The sequence below is a fragment of the Schistocerca americana genome, chromosome 4 (genome assembly GCF_021461395.2).
Source record: "Schistocerca americana isolate TAMUIC-IGC-003095 chromosome 4, iqSchAmer2.1, whole genome shotgun sequence".
In the NCBI taxonomy this organism is placed as follows: Eukaryota; Metazoa; Arthropoda; class Insecta; order Orthoptera; family Acrididae; genus Schistocerca; species Schistocerca americana.
In genome coordinates, this window is record NC_060122.1 from 37,020,409 (window position 1) to 37,035,729 (window position 15,321).

The 15,321-nt window shown below is 40.8% G+C and overlaps 1 protein-coding gene across 1 annotated transcript in view; it reads right to left on the reverse strand.

Annotated features, from left to right (window-relative positions):
• LOC124612557 (radial spoke head protein 4 homolog A) overlaps nucleotides 1-15,321 on the reverse strand; it is a 497,314-nt gene that overhangs the window by 453,902 nt on the left and 28,091 nt on the right. The gene's annotated exons all lie outside the window — the stretch shown is intronic.

Consider the following 15,321-nt stretch of genomic DNA (forward strand, 5'->3'; position numbering starts at 1 on the left):
CATAGCTGCCCCAGGAAGTGTGTGCTAAACAATGAAGATGCTCCGGCCCCAGATCACGCATGACAAACTCAGTAGATGCTACCTGTGCCTGATCATGTTACTTCACAACGAAGATGCCACAGCTGCCACCAACAAACAGCTCATGCAGTGAAAACCAATGGCAGTTCACATACAGGTCAGTATGAAAATTTCATTTGTACACAGAACAAAACTTTGATGGCAGTGCGAGTACTTCACATAAAAAGACAACTTGGTGTTGGTTCCACAAAAAAGTTTGGATGCAATGTAAGACAACGTCCAGTGCTAAGCAATTACTCAAACAGGAACGATGAGTATTAGAGGGAAGCTACACTCATTATGCAGATAAACATCATGTGGACAACAACAAAAACCATCATAGTTGTTTTGTTTTAGGATGCAAAAACAACTAGGGTCATGCGCACCCATGTCAGAATTGTAGAACACGAAGACAAAGAGATGAGTTAAAAATGACTACATATCAATCCTAACCGACGGAAGAGAAGACAGCCAGAAAGAGGGATGCCATAAAAAAACAGAGGTCCAGAACTAAATACACACATCAAAAAAATTTTTTTTTGCATCACCCTGGTTCTCAGAACTCCTGAAGACAGATGTTGACTGTGGATATTGTATCGCAGATACAGGCCCTTTGACTGTTCAGAGATGTCACTAAACCCGCCCAAAGATGTAAACAACCATGCATGAGCAGCGCCTATTACGCGGAGGTGGTCCAATAGCTGATCAGTTCCAGTCATTCCACCAGGAAGGAGGTACACGGCTCATGGCTCATGTTGTCTGTAATTCAACCATGCCTAGACGGTCAATACCGTGATTCGATCATGTCTGCATTGTTACTTTGTGTCAGGAAGGGCTCTCAACAAGGGAAGTGTCCAAGCATCTTGGAGTGAATTACAGAGATGTTGTTCGGACATGGAGGACATACAGAGAGACAGAAACTGTTGATGACATGCCTCGCTCAGGCCACCCAAGGGCTACTACTGCAGTGGATGACCACTACCTACAGATTATGGCTCGGAGGAACCCTGACAGAAACACCACCATGTTAAATAATGCTTTTTGTGCAGCCACAGGAAGTCATATTACAACTCAAACTGTGTGCAATAGGCTGCATGATGCGCAACTTCATTTTCTTCCACCTTTGCAACCACGACGCCATGCAACGCATTACAGGTGCCGAATGGACTCCTCAGGATTGGCATCACGTTCTCTTCACCAATAAGTGTTGCATATGCCTTCAATCAGACAATTTTCAAGGACAATTGTGGAGGCAATCTACTCAGGCTGAATGCCTTAGAAACACTGTCCAGGGAATGCAGCAAGTTGGAGGTTCCCTGCTGTTTTGGGATAGCATTATGTGGGGCTGACGTATGCCGCTGGTGGTCACGGAAGGCACCATAACAGCTGTATAATACATGAATGCCATCCTCTGACCAATAGAGCAACCATATCAGCAGGATATTGGCGAGGAATTCGTCTTCGTGGATGACAATTCACGCCCCCATCGTGCACATCTTCTGAATGACTTCCTTCAGGATAATGACATTGCTCGACTAGAGGGGCCAGCATGCTCTCTGGACATGAACCCTATCAAACATGCCGGGTATAGATTGAAAAGGGCTGTTTATGAATGATGTTACCCACCAACCATTCTGAGGGATATACACTGAATCGTCATTGAGGAGTGGGACAATCTGGACCAACAGTGCCTTGATGAACTTGAGGATATAATGCCATGATGAATACAGGCATGCATCAATGCAAGAAGACACGCTACTGGGTATTAGAGGTACCAGTGTGTACAGCAATCTGGACCACTGTATGGTGGTACAACATGCAATGAGTGGTTTTCATGAGCAATAAAAAAGGTGGAAAAGATGTTTATGTTGATATCTATTCCAATTTTCTGTACAGGTTCTGGAACTTACGGAACCAATGTGATGCAAAACTTTTTTTTATGTGTGTATTAAATGGCCTTCGCCATATTGCTACGACAGATAAAAAGTAAAACATGGTCAACAGCCTGTGCGTCATTCACTAAAACGGCTGATAACTCAGACGGCAAACACAAACGAGAACATAAGTGGTTAAAAAAAGGGCATTACATCAGCAAATGGCGGACTGTCAAAAGTTGAGCTCAAAGTACACAATGTGGTGGGGGAGCACCACTTAACAAATGAAGATAGCTAAAAACAGTGTCCAATTAAAAACGTAGTTACAATGATTTCCTCACTGGGACAGGTCTGAGAGGAGGTTGTCCAAGCCGCTGGGAGGTGCTTAATAACCCAGAGCTTGTTCCCATGAAAGAAGGACAGTGGTGATGTCAAAGTGACACCATCTGCTGACAGACAGTAATACAGAGATCATTGGAGGGAATGTAAGAACTAGCAGGCTGATGCATGTGGACTGTAACCTTCCAGCAGCATCAGCAGCATTGTTTTCTCAGACTGACGTGACCAGGAACCCACATAAACTTCACAGTGTCTCCACAGGGTGACAGCTTTCCTGGACCTGTAGCACTAAGAGATGGACAGTGTACAGCATACAGAGGTTTTGAAGGGCACTGAAAGAGTCGGAGCAGATGACACAATTGAAAAGCCTGCATCGCCGGATTTACTGTGTGGCCTGATGCAGGGCGAAAAGCTCTGCTGTAAATACTGAGCAGTGTTTCAGAAGCCAATGACAGAAAATGTCAGTGCCAATGATGAAGGCACACCAGACACCCCCATCAGCTGAAAAGCCATCAGTGTACACAAAGTTACTATCGCAAAGTTCCGTGCAAAGGTCGTGAAACTGAAGGCAATATAACGAGACTGGGGTAGTTTCCCTAGAAAGAAAATTAAGGCCAAGGTGAACACCAGCTGCCGCAAGAAGCCGATGTGGTGAAGAGTTCACCCCCACCAGGAAAGTTGCAGGTAACATGAAGTTAAGCTGCTGGAGCACGAGCTAAAAGCGAACTCAAAAGAAGTAACAGAGAAGAGGGATGCGCCCCATACAGGTGATCAAGGGAGGCATTAAAGAAGGAGGCATAGGTTGGGTGGCCATGCATGGCCGACAAACGACATGAATATCTGCTGAGGAGAAAAAAATGGTTCAAATGGCTCTGAGCACTATGGGACTCAACTGCTGTGGTTATCAGTCCCCTAGAACTTAGAACTACTTAAACCTAACTAACCTAAGGACATCACACACATCCATGCCCGAGGCAGGATTCGAACCTGCGACCGTAGCAGTCGCACGGTTCCGGACTGTGTGCCTAGAACCACGAGACCACCGTGGCCGGCTACTGAGGAGAAAGTCACGATGGTAGGACAGTGATAGTTCGGTAGCTTTTGCATACAGACTCTCAACCGGGCTAGTTTAAAAGGTGCCAGTGGCCAAATGGGTGCCACAATGGTGGATGTTATTGAGATGGTAAGAGGGATGGGCATGCAGATGCATAAATGAAACACTGATAGTCTAGTTTCAAAAAGACAAGGGACCGGCACAAATGTAAGAGGGTGGTTTGATATGCTCCCTAAGAAATACCATTGAGGACACATAGGACATTGAGGGACTGCATACACCAGGCTACCAGGTAAGACACATGGGAGGACCAAGAAGTTTCCTATTGAGTAGGAGCCCCAGAAGTTTTTTAGTTTCAACAAATGGAAGAGAAACAGGCCCTAGATGTAAAGACAGTGGAAGAAACAAATTGCACTGTCAGAAATTCATACAAACAGTTTTGTCAGTGGAAAAACAAAAGCCATTGTCGATGCTCTATGAGTAAAACATCACTGAAAACATTGCTCAATGAGAGGAGTGTGTGGAGAACTGCAATAGATTGCAAAATCGTCAACAAAAAGGGAGCCGGAGATGCTCGGTGCGTAATGTAGTAACTACATTATGTAGTACTGTATAAATATACCGACTCTATTTTGCAATTTTATTCAAAGACTTCAATAGTACTTTTAATAATAATAATAGTAATAATAATAATGTAAGGGACTTTACCCAAATTTAAACCAAAATAATTCATGCCACCCATAAGGTGATGTGAATTAATATATTTTTGTTAGTAAGCAAAGTAAATGTAAATGACAATATGCAGAAGGCAGTGGGCAGGCATAAGTCAGACAATCGGTATAGAAGGCTCTGAGTCATCCTGAGTGGGAAGGTGCACTGGTTGACACAGTTGGATGCAAATGGGAGTACCAGTTGCGCCGGAAAATGTTAGGTTTTTAGTACCCTCTAGAACAATTTCAGCGTAGTAATACCGTTCCGGTATCAGAAAGCAAGCGTGATTGTAAATGCTGTGGGGGAAACCCCCCTGCAGAACTTTGAAGGCAATATTATGAGGTACTAGCATCGAAAGAAAATAGTCCCACTTGTTCTTAACCCTTCTGGTTAAGAAAAATATATTTTAAATGTAATCTAAAGCACATAATTGAGGATATGGCTTAGAAAAATGATCTCCTCTCTTACATGCTAGTTTCTTTCATTAGTTTATAACATGAGTAATGACATGATTACTCATCAGCACAGAGGTACAAACAAAGTGGAGGGGAGCGCTAGTATTGCATTGGCACTTTCACTTTGGAAAGTCGCTCTGGATCCTCGTGACGGATAGACCGCTCCGATGAAATGCCAACTTTATTTGGTCATTAAGTATGTTTACAGTACAAATGGCTTTCCAGGCACTGCTTAGAGAATCTGGAACAGCAGTTGAGAAGCGACAAGTTATTCTGCAATTTAATATACCAGTAAAAGCGTACGCGAGGCAGTGATTTTGATTGTGTGATATGAAGTCTCATTGGAACTGTGATGAACTTTAGAACAACAGTAGAACCGTGTATCACAATCAAGATGCAGCCTCATCATCATGGGTAAGTGTTATTTCATGGCTCAGTACTGGTGTGAATTTGCAATAAGTCTTCAAGGTTTTACTGTATGCAACATGGCCGTAGAGTCGGGTGCAGTTAAATAAATCTAAATTCATTGTGTGATGTGATAATGTTCAGGCGAGCACGTGTTTGTTGTAGTTGCATCATTAGAAGCCCCACATGGCAGTGCAAAATTAATTGTTTAACTCCGAGTGAAACCGGTATCTAAATTCTACACATGTAGAGAGAAGGCAGACTGAAACTCTGTGCCTGACTGAGACTCAGACACAGTTTTAATCTACCTGGAAGTTTCATATCAGTGCACACTCCATTGCAGAGAGGAAATATCATTCTAGAAGACAGATTGTTCTAGAAGGGCCTAATATATATTGGATTGTTCTGAAGGCAAGAGCCTGATTCACTGTGAAGATAATTTATGAAATAAATGAGAGATGTGACATCATAAGGCACGTAAGGGAAGACGTTAGCCTGATACTCTGTCATTTGTGTGCTCTCGGACTAATTACAGGTGCCAAACATTACTGTAATAGCAATCCCTTGCAGTTGTAACATGTGCTTTATTCAAGGACACTGTGCCTCTGAATTATATTTTATTTATCACAGTATGTCTGTGTTCTTATTTGCTGGAACACACTTTGTCATTACAATATTACTTGGTTGATTTGTTACTCCTTTTCAAGATTGCTTACAGTGAGTAGCATTGAGAGCGGGAGAGCAGGACTATCTTTGAGAGCCAAACATCTTCCAGAAATATAAAGGTCACGGTCTGTGGTGCTTACAACACATAACAAACATTCGGTGCACACTGGCCCACTGTGGGCCCGATTTAACACACACTGTGTGCCACCGAGGCTCTGAAGTGACTAACCACTGGCACCAATACATTAATAATAGTATGCAACTCATGTTATATCACATTCCAGCATTCGGTTTGGTCATAATGGTTGTCAGGTGGAATAAATCTCAGAGTAATAAACTGCTGCGCCGAACCTCCTAACTTCCAGGTGGGAGACAGGCCGTGACAGGGTTAATGGCGATGGCAAAGAGCACGTCACTCAGGATGGAACCCTGAGGCACACTGTTTTCCTGGATAAAGGTCTCTGACAAGGCAGAACCCACGTGTACCTTGAAAACTCAGTCTTTTAAAAATTCATGAAGGAAACGAGGCATGCAGCCTCAGAAGCCTAACTTGTAGAGGGTACAGAGGATACCACTCCTTCAGCAGGTGTCACAGGCTTTCTCAAATCGAAAAACATGACCACAGTCTGGGATTTCTGCAGAAAACCATTCATGATATGGGTGAACAAAGTGATGTGATGGTCAACTGTAGAGTGGTGTGCTTGAAATCCAAGCTGTGCAGTGGTTAGTAAATTGCGAGACTCAAACCACCATGCTGGCTGGTACGAACCGTACCTTCCATAGCCTTGCAAACACAGCTGGTGAGAGAAATGGGGTGGTAGCTGGAAGGGAGGTTTTTGTCCTTATCAGGCTTAGGTATGGGTATGACAGTGGCTTCAAGCCAGCGTCTTGGAAACGTGTCATCTGCCCAAATCCGATTGTACATATGAAGGAGAAAGTGCTTGCCTGCAAGAGAAAGGTGCTGCAAACATCTGAATGTGAACATCATCTGGCCCTGGGATGGAGGACTGGGATGAAGTGAGAGATGATCTAGCTCCCTCGTAGTAAATGCAGCATTGTAGCACTCACGTTTGTGAGAAGAGAAGGGTATCGCCTGAGCCTCCTACACTCGTTTCCGATGGAAGAATGCAAGGTGATAGCAGGAGCAGCTCGAAATCTCCGCAAAATGGTGGCCCAAGGTGACAATCGTAGTGTATAGTGCAACAATGCTACAGTCACAGTGCTAAGATTTTCTGAACAGCTGTCTATTACAAACAGAAATACTGGATGCAGATTCCTGATGGCTTCTGGTTCAGAAACGAGTGCTTTTTGCATGGCATCCGTGCTCTCAATCAATATCAGCCACATGCCATAACGTGACAGGCTCACATCAACAAGTACTGTGAATGAGAGATTTCATTACGTTTCTGTCCTACTTTCATGACGATGTGGAAGTTTGTCAAAAGAAGATTTTTCAAAGTGATACCAGAGCTGCTTAATGGCTTTCTATTCAGTGCTATTAAATTGACCATGCCAGTTCACAAAGAGTTCAGAACCCTCCAGTGTGCTTGAAGATTTTAGCAGCATGTTCAGTGAATACATGAATCTCATACTTCAGCAAATGAGGACCACTCACATGTGCAGTACATGAGAAGAAACCCATTTCTTCCATTACAGTATCCGTGACAGGTGAACTATGTGCTATCTCCAGCAGAAGGTCCCCCAGTGCCCAAATGCAAGTAATTTTTGTTATCAGACAATGGAAAATCCAGGATGGAATGTAACACTATTATGAAAACGATAGTTGCTCCTCACCATATAGCGGAGATGCTAAGTCGCAGATAGACACAACAAAAGAACTGTCTAATTTTTGTTATTTAATTTTTACAGAGAGACTGCCTATTTTGTAAATTACCTTTCAGTTGATGTGACAACAATTAACTATTTCATGGCAGAATAAGCCAAATTATCATCAACCAAGCTTAGTATAACAATCATGTCACAAGATGGCCTGACTTGTGAGACAGGGGGCTCTCGGAGCTGTGACTAAAAACTCTGCTCTCTTCTGTTCTGAGGTGTTGCCTAGAGAAAATGATAAATGGATTATTTCCTTCGAGATGGGACTGGAGCTACTGGAGTTATCTTCTCTCATCCATCTAACAATTCTTGCAATGTGATCCCACAAGCAAATAAACCAATAGTTTCTTTTTGTAGACCTGAGCATAATATATTAGTTACAAGCCCACACTGCTTTCCAATTCTGACTACACCTCCTAGGCGGTGTACAAACTGGTGTCAGAATTGGGGTGCTGAATTCACCCTGTTTTTGGCTTTGAGATGCCACATAAAAATTACTAACCCACGAACAGATTCGTGAAACCATTGTGTGCTGCTGTAATCTAATGGATGAGTGCTTAGTGCATTCAGTCCGGGCTGGTTGCTCCAGTCTACCCAGACACGTTGCTGCAGCTGAAGCTGTGCAAGGCTAACTGACCTTGCCCATTACCTTTGCTGCCTCCACACAAGGCCACATTACAGGTACGGTGACCCAGCGACACCCCGATGCCAGGAGCCAATGCCGTGTCGTCGCGCAGCACTGATGCACCGTTTATCGACTGATAGATGTAAGTCACTAGCTTTGGATTTATGGAGAAGACATAGACCTGGTCTTGTGCTTGTGAGACATCACCGAGTACAGCTGCCAGTGCTTTTTTGATTGTTCTGATGTGTATAGTGACACCACCTCAGGTCACAGGGACAGCTGGATATTGATTCTGATATGCAAGCAAGTGACAGAATGAAGATCTGCAAAGGTGCCTTAATGAGGCATTCGTAAATGTGATATCACAGAGCAGCACTGAGCTCACAGGTAGCCTTGCTTCTCCATTTCTCCATTTCCATTGTTCTTACTGCCGTTTCCATACCAGCCTGTAAATTGTGTTCCCACCTTCATGGGGGGACCAACCTTCCAACCTATGCCAAAATTCTGGAGAGGCTTTAGAGCACTTTGCTGACAGAGTAAGAGATGTGTCATGTTGTACATATGTACTAGGGGAAAGTAATGAAAGGAACAAGACACCACTCAGTGAAGCTGAAACTCGCTGTGTAGAAGTCTTTGTTCGATGGATTGACCCACGGGTATGTGTCGAGGTAAAGTTTGTTTCGCTGAGCCCACTAAGGGAGGCTGCACGACTCACGTTTCTAAGCAAGGACTCTCTGCAATTTGTCCCATCTTCCATCACCATAAAAGCCACTAGATGAGCATTCACAACCAAATTGCACTGAACTCATTGCAAATGCCCAACTCACAAGTGTCATGAGTGTCTTGGCACTGGCATGCACCTACTGTAGAGAGAGTGGACATGCAAGAGCAAGCTGACTGTCTCTACAGCTTCACTCAGCTAATCAAACAGGTTATGAAGGTGCACAAGGGAATGCGAAACCGGGAAACACATACGGGAGTGGTTCTGTCACTGCCTCTCGTTCCCCTTATGCAAAGCAAATTCAGTAAGAGTGGTAGGACTCGCTCAGATGCTAAACATAACTTTGCAAGGTACAATCAATGGTAGACAGTCTGTCTTTATCATTGACACATGCACACAAATAAATGTTTTGTTCATTAAATCTACTCATGGTCAAGGATTAAAACTGCTGCATTTTAGACTGAGTGGATTGGGAAAAAGGGGTAATTGATGCAATAGATTCACAATATGTGGAATTGGAAATAAATGAAAGTAACAGTTCATATTCAAAGTGGTTTGGAGTAAGACCATGATTTTGAAGCCATTTGATAACAGCAAACCAAGAAAACGAACAGCTTGAAAGAACAATTTACATAAAACCTACCTCAATAATGTCACCCACAAAAGTGGAAGTTGGAAAGAAACACCTGTGTAAGGCAGATTGGGCTGTTTTGTACCAGTCTGTTTGAAGCAAAGGAACTTCTGACAACCTCCTTAATATGACATGAGACTCCTACAGGTGATGCTAGTCCTATAGCCCAGAAACCTTTTCACTTACCCTACCACTTGTAGCCTATCATAGAGAAAAATATTTCAAATTTTATAGAAACAGGGTAATTCTAGTTTTCTTATCCTTTAGTCTTCACCTATAGTGGTTGTACTGAATAAACCCAGTAATGGAGAAAAAGCTTATTACATTTGTGTAGATGTGTGAGCGGTCAGTAAGTTCATGAAACCAGATATTTATACACTTCCAAGGACTGATGACATTTTTGGATCACCTTGGCAAATGCAAATTCACAACCGCTTTAGATACACACTCTGGCTACCACTAAATTCCTATAGCTCCAAAAGATCAGGAAAAGACATCTTTTGTTGTGGTCTGAGGGTGCCCCTTGGCCTGCAAACCGCTCCTGCTACATTTCATGATTTGATGATTTACTTTTACGAGATTTAAAGCTGATCATGTGTCTAATATACATGGAAGAAATTACTGTCTTTTCAGGTACTATGAGAGAACATTCAGAATGACTGAGAAAGTGATAACTCACGTTAGTGATGCTAATCTGAATTTGAAATTAGTAAAATGGAGTTTTGTGCAATCGTAAGTTCACTAGTTAGACCACATAATTGTGGCACATAGTGTATGACCAGATCCACAGTTAACAGACACAGTTGAAATCATTTCTCAGCTTACAAATTATGATCATAATTTCATGGAAAACTTTGCAGCCACCACAAAACCACTCACAAAATTCCTAAAGAAGGGAACTCTTTTTGTTTGGACAGCAGGTTGTGAAAGTGTCATGTTGAAATTATGAGAAATTCTTATAAGCTCACCTGTCTTGGCTCATGTGGTTGTGTGGTACCTTTTATCATGTTGTGTGATGCTAGAAAGAAAGCTGCAGCTGCATTTTGCATTTTAAGCCAAATGCAAGATAGTGAATAAAAACGAATTGGTTATACATCACATCAGCTGAATCAAGCTGAGCACAGCTAAGGCACCTCCAAAAAAGAATTTCTGCCACTTGCTTTTTGTACACGTTGCTTAGGGTGTTACCTACATGGTCAACAGTTCAGAGTAATTACAGGCCATGCAGCTTTACAATGGCTTTTGATCTTAAAAGATTCCAGCAGCAGACTTGTTAGATAGGTCTTAAAACTTAGTTAATATGACTATGTAGTCAAACACTATCCTGGCAAGTTAAACCAGAATGCAGATACCTTGAGTGGAAAAATTAAGATTCTGGCATGTGGGCAATGGATTATAAACCCGTAATCATAGGCATGTATTTGCCTTAACATCACTTTGATTAAGTTTCTTAACATTTCTACCAGGCAATCATTCTTCTTCAATGGATATGGGGCCCCAGATAACAAATATTACCAATAGGAATCATTACATAGTTTTTTATAGTATTTTGTGGTTTTCTCTCTTGCTCCACTCATTGCCTCAGGTAAGTTAAATCGGAGTAAATAAAATTGCAAAAATTTTAACCAAAATCATAAAATAAATAAAAATGAAATCTTGCTCATAACATTTTTGGAAATCACTGGATATGTGCTACTCCTTGTGCAAGAAAATAGAGATTGCTCTAGGAGTAGTATATGAGACTCTACAAAACTCGAGGAGCCATGCTGGAATACTACCCTGTGTAGTTGTCACAGGGAGCACCAAACTCATTGTTATGAGGCTAGTTTCCTCATCAAACATCTTCAGCACTTGTGAACTGCCACTGAACCAGAGGATTTACATGTTTTGAACAATTAACAAGTATTTGTGGTTGGGTATTCTGTAATCAATTACCTATGTTCCCAAACCTGAAGAATATGATACATTACTAACACACTTGTCTCTTTATTATGTCATCTTTAAATTAGCATGTGGAGCAGATTAACAAACTCAGGTAAATTCATTTACTTTGATACTTTGGGGGAAGCTTGAAACTATTGGTACCAACTTATGTAGTAGCTGTCAAGATACACCTCTTCCTACAGAAAGATTCTCTCGAGACAACCATTTCATTATCGACAGTGATAGTGACTGACATCGGAAGTTCACTGAGGCTTTTTGCAGATGATGCTGTGGTGTATCGAGAGGTTGTAACAATGGAAATATGTACTGAAATTCAGGAGGATCTGCAGCGAATTGACGCATGGTGCAGGGAATGGCAATTGAATCTCAATGTAGACAAGTGTAATGTGCTATGAATACATAGAAAGATAGATCCCTTATCATTTAGCTACAAAATAGCAGGTCAGCAACTGGAAACAGTTAATTCCATAAATTATCTGGGAGTACGCATTAGGAGTGATTTAAAATGGAATGATCATATAAAGTTGATCGTTGGTAAAGCAGATGCTAGACTGAGATTCATTGGAAGAATCCTAAGGAAATGCAATCCGAAAACAAAGGAAGTAGGTTACAGTACGCATGTTCACCCACTGCTTGAATACTGCTCAGCAGTGTGGGATCCGTACTGGATAGGGTTGATAGAAGAGATAGAGAAGATCCAACGGAGAGCAGCGCGCTTCATTACAGGATCATTTAGTAATCGCGAAAGCGTTACTGAGATGATAGATAAACTCCAGTGGAAGACTCTGCAGGAGAGATGCTCAGTAGCTCGGTATGGGCTTTTGTTAAAGTTTCGAGAACATACCTTCACTAAAGAGTCAAGCAGTATATTGCTCCCTCATACGTATATCTCGCGAAGAGACCATGAGGATAAAATCAGAGAGATTAGAGCCCACACAGAGGCATACTGACAATCCTTCTTTCCGCGAACAATACGAGACTGGAATAGAAGGGAGAACCGATAGAGGTACTCAAGGTACCCTCCGCCACACACCGTCAGGTGGCTTGCGGAGTATGGATGTAGATGTATTTGTGCATCCTCCTTTTTATCTCAGGTATAGGACACCATTTCCCTCTATGTCCACCTATCCTTTCCATTGCACCAAACAAACATACAAGTTAGGGTACAATATCCTTTTAACAACATTTACAACTCTACCTTCTTCTTTTATACATATGTATTGAGTAAACCTACTCCTACCATAGCATGTATTCATTCAGAGTTTCTAATCTGCCTTCTGTGCTATATTTATTTTACTAATCTGCAAATACCCAATCACTACTCTGAATGTCCTAGAATTGAATGTTTCAATGAATGCCTTGCTATTATATGGTGCAACAACCTGGATGTTAGCTTATCATGTTTACACTTCATAGCTATGGGTGTATCCTCCTCCATTCTCCCCATCAAAAGTGACAAGAAGTAACAAGAGTTCCAATTAGAAAAAGAAATTACTCACCTAGATTATGCTGTCTAGTTTATGGCTGAAGTTTGTTAATTTCTATTGTTTGTCACATACTAATGTAAAACTATGTTAGTTGTAAAGTCATCTATTGATCATATCTATATTACAAAACCCTTTTTCTTTTCCACCACCTGAAGGGACTACTGAAAAAACAGCCTTTTGAGGTGGAATTTCAATAATTTTGTAAGGATGTTCAGAAGGATGGGAAATCTTCCTCATTTCCTTCTTTAACCGTGAACTGTGATGAAAGACTTTCATTAGCACCGTGTCACTGAGTTTAAATTTAATGACTGTTGCTTTTAAATTACGTTCTTGCATTCAAAATCATGTGTGTCTATTTGAGTTCTTTACTGCTTTTTCTTGTAATTCACTAGTTTGTACCTTCTATATCAGGCTGCGAAAAAAATTTACAAATGGTTCTCCTATCAAAGTAATAAAACACAACTGAACATTAAATCCCAGTTGAGTAATTATATGAATTAACATGCATCACCTTTAACACCTGTGATAAATACACTTAGCTTTATTCTTATACCTTGTCATTGAACCAGTGATTATGGAAAGCATCTAGATTGTCAGCAGTAGCAAAACAGATGATTTCCCAAGAATTTTTTTATCATTACACAGTGACACAAATTCATATTAACACTATTCTTCTCCTCCAACAATAAACAAAAAACTGTATAGATAATGCAGTTGCCTCAGGTAAGTAAAAATCTTAACCAAAATCATGAACTAAATAAAAATACTTCCAACTCAGACACTGTTTTCGATAGGCACACTGCATCAGACATGCCCTATGGTGTCCTCAGCATAAAATAATTGAACCACCTCCAGGATTTGGGAAATAGATACATCTTAAATTTAGACTTCTGACTCTTTCACTGAATAGCACTGTCCTCGCTATTCGGGGTCAAGCACCCGCATAAAGTAGTGTGCCTAACATTATGCAGCACACACTACCAATGAATCTTACTGCTTCAATATGTAAAAACTTGCAGAATAGTTTACAGTAAACACTTTCATAGAATAATACTCAATTCAAATACATATTCTTGCTCAAATACTAGTCACCATAAAAATAAAAACCATGATATGCTTTATTACACCCACTCATGTCCCACCTCCCCCATCACAGACTATGATCATGACTGAAATCTTCATCACCTACTCATAGCAGTTTAAGTACCTTTCAAAGCTAGGTTTCCCAGCGTTGTATGCTCTAGTACACTCCCAGGCACATCTAAATGTTTACTTAAAATCTACTTCATAAGAATTTGTTACTTCAGACATCTGTTGTCAGTGCACCAATAGCCACCTCCTGTTCCTTCCTCAGCCTATCTACCTGTCCCATGGTATCCTCACTTAGATTATGTACTTTCTTAGAGATTCCTTTCTTAGTCTTAGTTAATTCATCCTGAATTTCCTGTAGTTCACTCTTTGTTCTGTCTCTTTCTGCATTAGAATGAGGTGTACCTACAGGCAGTTCAGTCCTTTCTTATATTTTATTGTCTACTAGGTCAACTATGCACTTACTTCTCCATACAGGCAAGTGTAGATTGTTTCAAGTCCTTGTTACCATCTCTAAATTGCTCATTTACTTCATTTCAAATTAAATCACACTATTTCAGTATTTTCGAATTTAGATCCTCTGGCAAGGTGGAAAGTGTCATCAGTAACTGCAATATGCTATTCTTTATTTCATACTTTCTCTATGAGACTCATTGATACACTGTTCTAGTGTGCTGCATTATTCCCTCTTGCTCACCTCAGTATTTCAGCACACTCGGCAACCTCTTCCGACTGACCTTCTTTTCTTGAAGTGCTGCAGTTATTGGTGGAAGTTAGAGAGTACAAATCCAACACTCACTTCTCAAAATAAATACAATGCTTCTAATAATCAATGTATCATATAATGTACTATAATATTGTGCCCTGCCCACAAAGTAATAACATTCTATTTTATTTTTCTATGGCAGTATTAAGATTTAAAGATATAATTTAAGCACTAAGTTAATGAACTGCACTGGAAGTCAGCGAATATGTACACCCAGAATAATGTGAGCGGCATATCATTATTATCTGTGTTTTGTTCTATATAAGAATGCACGCCCGTCTTTTTTCTCTCCTCTTCTTCTTTAATTGTGCGCCTTTCTGACAGCTTCTTATGCTAACAGGCTCCTATTTTCTTCCATTCTGTTCAAATGAACTAAACTTGTATTCCTGTTAGGAATTTATTTAATCATTCCATTATTATTACCAGTTGCGACTACTGATAGAATCTTATTATGAATACTTTATTCTTTCACTCCAGAGTTGTGCTAAGATTATTGTAAATTTCCAAGTATTTCGCCGGAATATGGCACAATTCTTTGTTTTGTTCAAAACTGTGAGAATTATTCACAGAATGTTATATTTCAATACAAAAAACTTATTTTGTTAAATAATAATTGTTTAATTTAACATTTCTATTTTCATTTCGTAGTAGCAATCACAAA